We start from the raw sequence: 5,821 nt of genomic DNA, 5'->3' as shown, positions 1-5,821 counted from the left end.
TGAGCGCCGCCCGCCGGGAACTGCGCCCGCCCCCGGCAGAACTACAGGTCCCATCGGCCACCGCGCCGTGGCGTGATGGACTGCAACTCCCATCAGCCCCCGCGTCATCGGGCACGGGACTGTGTTACACTCTGCGGGCAGCGCACGGCGGTGGGGACTACAACTCCCATTAGCCACTGCACACGCGGCGGTGCTCCCAGTCCCGGCAGGCACCGCGCGGGGCTGCCCTTTCAGCCAGTGGCTGGGCGCCTCTCGCTGGAGCGTGGCGCTGGCAGGAGGATCGTCCCTGCTCCCACCTCCGGGTCCTAGTGCCCCCACCTGCTGCAATGTTACACTCTGCCGCCGGTAGCGGTCCCTGGCGTCTAAACTCTGGTCCCTTGGGCTGCCCAGCCCCGGCTCTGCTGCAGGGCGTCAGAGGTAGCCTGTCCCAATCTGCAGCCTTTGTGACATAGCGGTAGCCAGCCTGGCATAGTCTGCTGGCTCTGCCCTCCCCCATCCTCTGGTGGTGGGTAGGGTTGCCAACTTTCGAAGTGCACAAAAACCAAACACCCTAGCCCTGCCCCAGGCCCCATCCCCACTCACTATGTTCCCCCTCCCTTGGTGGCTCACTCTCCCACACCCTCACTCACTGTCAGGGGTCTGGAGCAGGGGGTTGGGGTGCAGGAGGGGGTGAGGGCTCTAACTGGGGGTGCAGGCTCCAGGGTGGGATCAGAAATGAGGGGTTAAGGGTGTGGGAGGGCGCTCTGGGCTGGGGCAAGGGGTTGGGGTTCAGGGTGGGTGAGGGCTCTGGCTGGGGGTGCAGGCTCTGGGGTGAGGCCAGGGATGAGGGATTTGGGGTGCAGGAGGGGGCTCTGGGCTGGGGGAGGAGATTGGGGTGCAAGCTTACCTCGGTCAGGTCCCAGTCAGCAGCGCAGTGGGACAAAGGCAGGCTCCCTGCCTGTCCTGGCTTCGCGCTGCGCCCCAGAAGCAGCCAGCAGCAGGTCCAGCTCCCACGCAGGAGGGCCAGGAGGCTCCGCACATGCTGCTCTCACCCTCAGGCACTACCCCCCAGCTCCCATTGGCCATGGTTCCCAGTAGTGGGAATGTCGAGCTGGTGCTCGGGGCGGGGACAGCGCGCTGAGCCTGTGGCCTCACCACATAGGAGCCGGACCTGCTCGCTGCTTCCGGGGTGCAGCACGGTGCCAGGACAGGTAGGGACTAGCCTGCCTTAGCCCTGCAGCGCCGTTGACCAGAGTTTTAATGGCCCGGGCGGCAGTGCTGGCCAGAGCCACCAGAGCTGCTAGGGTCGAAAACTGGATACCTGGCAACCCTATGGGTGGCATGTACCCATCACACTGAACTAGATGACCTATTGAGGTCCCTTCCAGTCCTATACTTCTGATATTTAGAGTGCTCCATTACGTCACTCCTCTTTGGAGTCAAAAAAATCACCTCGACCGTACCACATTTTAAAAATGTTCAAGAGGGGTCAAAGGTCTGATGATTAATAGCTGTGGGGAAGCCTGCCCATACTCCTGCAATCTGTGCTTACCCTGACTGCTAGTCTCAAAACGAAGACCACTTTACTTCTGAACGAACGTGATCACATAGGAGTTTAAGGCACTGTAATTTATGTGCATCAACTCTACAGCTGTGTCACACCATCTGCAGGCCCTTATAAGGGAAGGGGATAAGGGAAATTGAGGGGGGAAATGCCTCGGTTAATTCCTTTAGTTTAAAATGCTTTAATTGGTTTTCCATGACATCCACACGATGGCAGGCTGCAGACACAAACACCTCTGGTGGCGAAGGAGCAGTGTTAGCCACAATCCATATGAGATTTGTCAGGCTCTGAATAATAATTGAACATGTGAGTCAGCATTATAGTCTCTGTTCTCAGTGTTAAAAAATGTGTGGTTTTTTCCATGGGGTAACTTATGCATTATGTAAAAACATAGTGGAGACAAGGCACTTTGGTGTCTCCAAAAGGCAGCCAATACAAAGGGAGGGGAGAAATCACATATTACTGGAAATCCAAAATGGTATTGAATGTTATTCAAATGTACAACCATTTTAGGTATATGGATTATTTGGGAAAAGTAACCGCAAAGTATGAAGCTTATGTGCCCTAAAGGCTCAGAAACAAAAAGGCAAATTAAGAGGACTCCAAATGTATTTATTTATTTTAATGTATTGACTTTTTGGTGTACAACATGATTTTTAAATACTTATGGTTGTCAGTCTCTCTCAGGGTTGTAAATCTATATTTACTAAACATCACAGTAGAAGTTTGCCTTTGAAAAGGATTACATACAAGATAGTATAATGCCCTTAGGGCTGGATTTTTAAAGGTATTTAGACAACTAGTAGGATTTTCAAAAGTATCTAGGCGCTTTCACCCTTTAAAAATCTGGCCTGTGGTGAATATTTGGGAACCAAGTTCCACACACAAGTGGTGATATGAAAAAGCACTAGGGTGCTGGATAAAGATGCAAAATAACTGTTGGCAAAGGCAATCCCCATTGGCGGCTCAAAGGCATCTGAAAAAGGGAAATCAGTCAGCCTTGATGTCATATGATCCCAAAGAATAAACTTGTGCATAAAAAAATGAAAAAAGAACAAAAATTTAGAAATAAAAATGTTGCCATACCAACCGGAAGTGCTCTACTAGAAACGGTGTGAGATGGCATTGCTGAAGCTACTAGTAACTCTTACTATTTTCAATGATTATTTGCTATTAAAATATCACTTAACTAGCACAATGACATCCATCTGCACAATGTTAACGAAGGTAAATGATGAAGTGCTAGGAGTAATTAAAATAGCATTTTAAAAAGGAAATCATTGTAAATGGTGTGTCACTCCTTTAAATTGAGTACAAGAAAAAAGCAGTCCAATTCAGGCAAAGCGAACAGCAGAAAAGAGGTTTCAGAGTAGCACCCGTGTTAGTCTGTATCCGCAAAAAGAACAGGAGTACTTGTGGCACCTTAGAGACTATGCTCAAATAAATTTGTTAGTCTCTAAGGTGCCACAAGCAGAAAAGACAAATTTGTGAACTGCTATGAGGCTTTATACAGACATAGAGACTGAGTTGGATTATCTTAAACACTAAAAACCTGTCTGACAATTACCATTATTGGAAGGGGATGTATGTAAAATATTTCACTGACTCAAGGCTCCTTCAGCAGCTCGATACATTATTTCTGACAGAGAAGAGCTGCCTTGTCTAGGCATTGGGATGCATGGTGCTTTTAAGAACACAGCCCTGGGAAGCGGGTGCTGAGCTGTACCATCCTCTGCCCCCCTCCCCAAACACCCTATTTTTGCAACCACTACAGATGGCTTATTCCATCTGGGGTAACTTTCGTCCCCTCTGCCACTGTCTAGTAGCATCTCAAGCTAGTTCTTAACCCCAGCTCCTATCTTCTGTCCCTGATTTTTCCCCTCCACCTCTCTTTCCCCTGCCTCCAGCTGTTTGACCTTCCTGTGCATTCAGTCCCTCCTCCCCGCCAACTCAGCCCATCCTTCCCCTCCAATTTGCCCCCCTTTATCCTATTGAGCAGATTGCCCTCCCTTGTGATGACAGTGGCTTCAGGAGATGTTACTGAGCAGCCCCACTTCATATCAGCATGCTGTGTATCAGCAAAGCCACAAATTCTGATGGCCAGCAGTTTGTAATGTTACATCTGCCCAGCCAGGGATCAGGCTGTGGGGCCTGCCCATACCAAGGTCCCAGTGTGCACACCGCCAGCTCTGCTCTGGTGACCCTAGGGCAGGAGCAGCAAGCCCAGCCTGTGCAGCATCACGATGTCAGGCTACTTTTGGATTGTGGCACCAGGCCCCCAATGGGAGGGGGCAGCTAACCCTCCCCGTACCTAAATCCAGCCCAGGCACACCCCTTGCTGAGCTCAGTAAATGTGCACAGCCTGGGTTCTGTACAGCAGTCTCTTTATTAGGGGAAAGGACACAGCTCCATAAAATGCAGATGGTTCTTACAGAGGAAGCATGGGGCACAACATGCTGAGCCAGGCGCCTTCCATCCCCCACCTCCAAAAGCAGGTGGCACAAGTGGCACTGTGCTGCCCAGGCAGCAGGGATGCCTACCAGGCATGACCATGCCCAAGCTTCTGTCTCCCCGTTCCTGCTGGTTTCCCTACCCCTCCCAGCTTCGGTTGAGGCAGCAGGGCGGAGAGACACAGAGACCGAGCCCCCATCCTGTAAGCATAGGGCACTGGGCAGGCACTGTACCGTGAAAGCCTTAGTTTCTTTATGGGAAGTAGCAGCATATGTCTTGGCTCATTAGTGAGGGAGCACACCTGTGTCCCTGCTGGGCTGAGTTATAGGAGAAAAACCCTACTGCAATACAGAAGGGATGTTTGGTTTTGTTCTTCAGGCTTGTCACCAGCAGATGGTTTGCTCTCTGTACACTACAGAGCCTTTGGCATGACACATCTACCCCTGGGATTATGAAGCCATTACAGGCACACGAGCAGAAGATTAGCACAGATACACAAATCGCTGGCCCCAGTCCTGCCAGTATGAGGGGAAGAGGGTTATGAGGAGAAAGCAGCAGGATTTTGACAGGTTCGACTTTCACGCAGTTCTAGCCCCTGTTCAAAAATTAGAGACTAGAAACCTGGAGGAACCTATGGGGCTGAGGCTGCAGCCCGTCCCAGCTAAGTGGTCTGAGAAACCCTCCTCTTGAGCTAGGGCTGGAGAAGGAATTGTTCTACCTAGGAGTGCGCTAGAATGACCCTAGTGCAGCTTGAGTGCAAAGCATACAATTACAGCAGGGATGCCTTTGGCCCAAGGTGTTTGACTGTGGGCTACCCAAAGATAACTTGCAGCACGCTGGTGGGCATCTATCCCCTAAAACCAACTTGGAGCCCTGCTTCAATTCCGTGCCGACAGTTCATGCCTTGTTGTCTTAGTGGAGAGCACTAGAGCGCTGGGGGGAAGATGAGGATGGCTGCATATCGTGAAGTGACACCTGCCTTGAGCCAGGAAGACCACACAGAACTGAAGGAGACAGAGGGAGCAGTCTGCAGTGGCAGGGACATGCTGAGAGATGCACTAGCATATGGCAGGAACAGCTGTGGGTGCTGGGAAGGTGACAGTGTTTCAAGGAACAGAAGCATCCAGTTCCCCTTCTTCCTACATCTTTGGAGACAAGGCCCAGCCTTCAACCAAACTGTGGAGAGGCAACAATCAGCTAGCACCAATCACAGCATAGGCTTGGGCATGGCCAGGGCCAGGGCCACGAGATCAGAAATGTTCCTTAGCAGCCACGGCGTCCCACCTTGGCTTGGAGACGAGCTAGGGCCCAGGTCAAGGTTACTGTTGGGGGCAGGGGATGGGGAGTCTCTGCAAAACTAGACTTTTATGAAGGAGCACAGGATTATCCAAGTGCATCCTTCTCTTCCGTTCACTGATGCGGACTGCCGCCGAGGCAGTGAAAAAAATCCCACTCAGGCACCTACCGCTGCAATACTCTGTTTTGACACTAAGACAACCCAGGCTAGCAAGAGGGAGATTGAATCAATATTAACACTGCTGCAGCATAATCTATGCTGAACTGTACTTAGCCTGACTGTAAACCAGCTTGAGCTCTTGTGGATGTAGGGTGCATTCAAATTGGATGAAGAGCAAGTGATACTGCTTCCCCACCCCCATGTATTTCTTTAGTGTGGACACTAGCTGGGGGTGGGGGATTTACAACTACTGAACAGCTCACGGCCTGCAGCTGCAGGGAGGAACACACAGATGGTTTTGAGCCCAGCTCATTTACCTGCAGTTGCTATTTTTATTAAAGGTTGCTTAGCTAGTTATCATACAAATACCC

Source organism: Malaclemys terrapin, chromosome 8 (genome assembly GCF_027887155.1).
Source record: "Malaclemys terrapin pileata isolate rMalTer1 chromosome 8, rMalTer1.hap1, whole genome shotgun sequence".
Lineage (NCBI taxonomy): Eukaryota > Metazoa > Chordata > Testudines > Emydidae > Malaclemys > Malaclemys terrapin.
The sequence above is the reverse complement of the archived record's forward strand: the minus strand, read 5'-3'. Positions refer to the sequence as shown.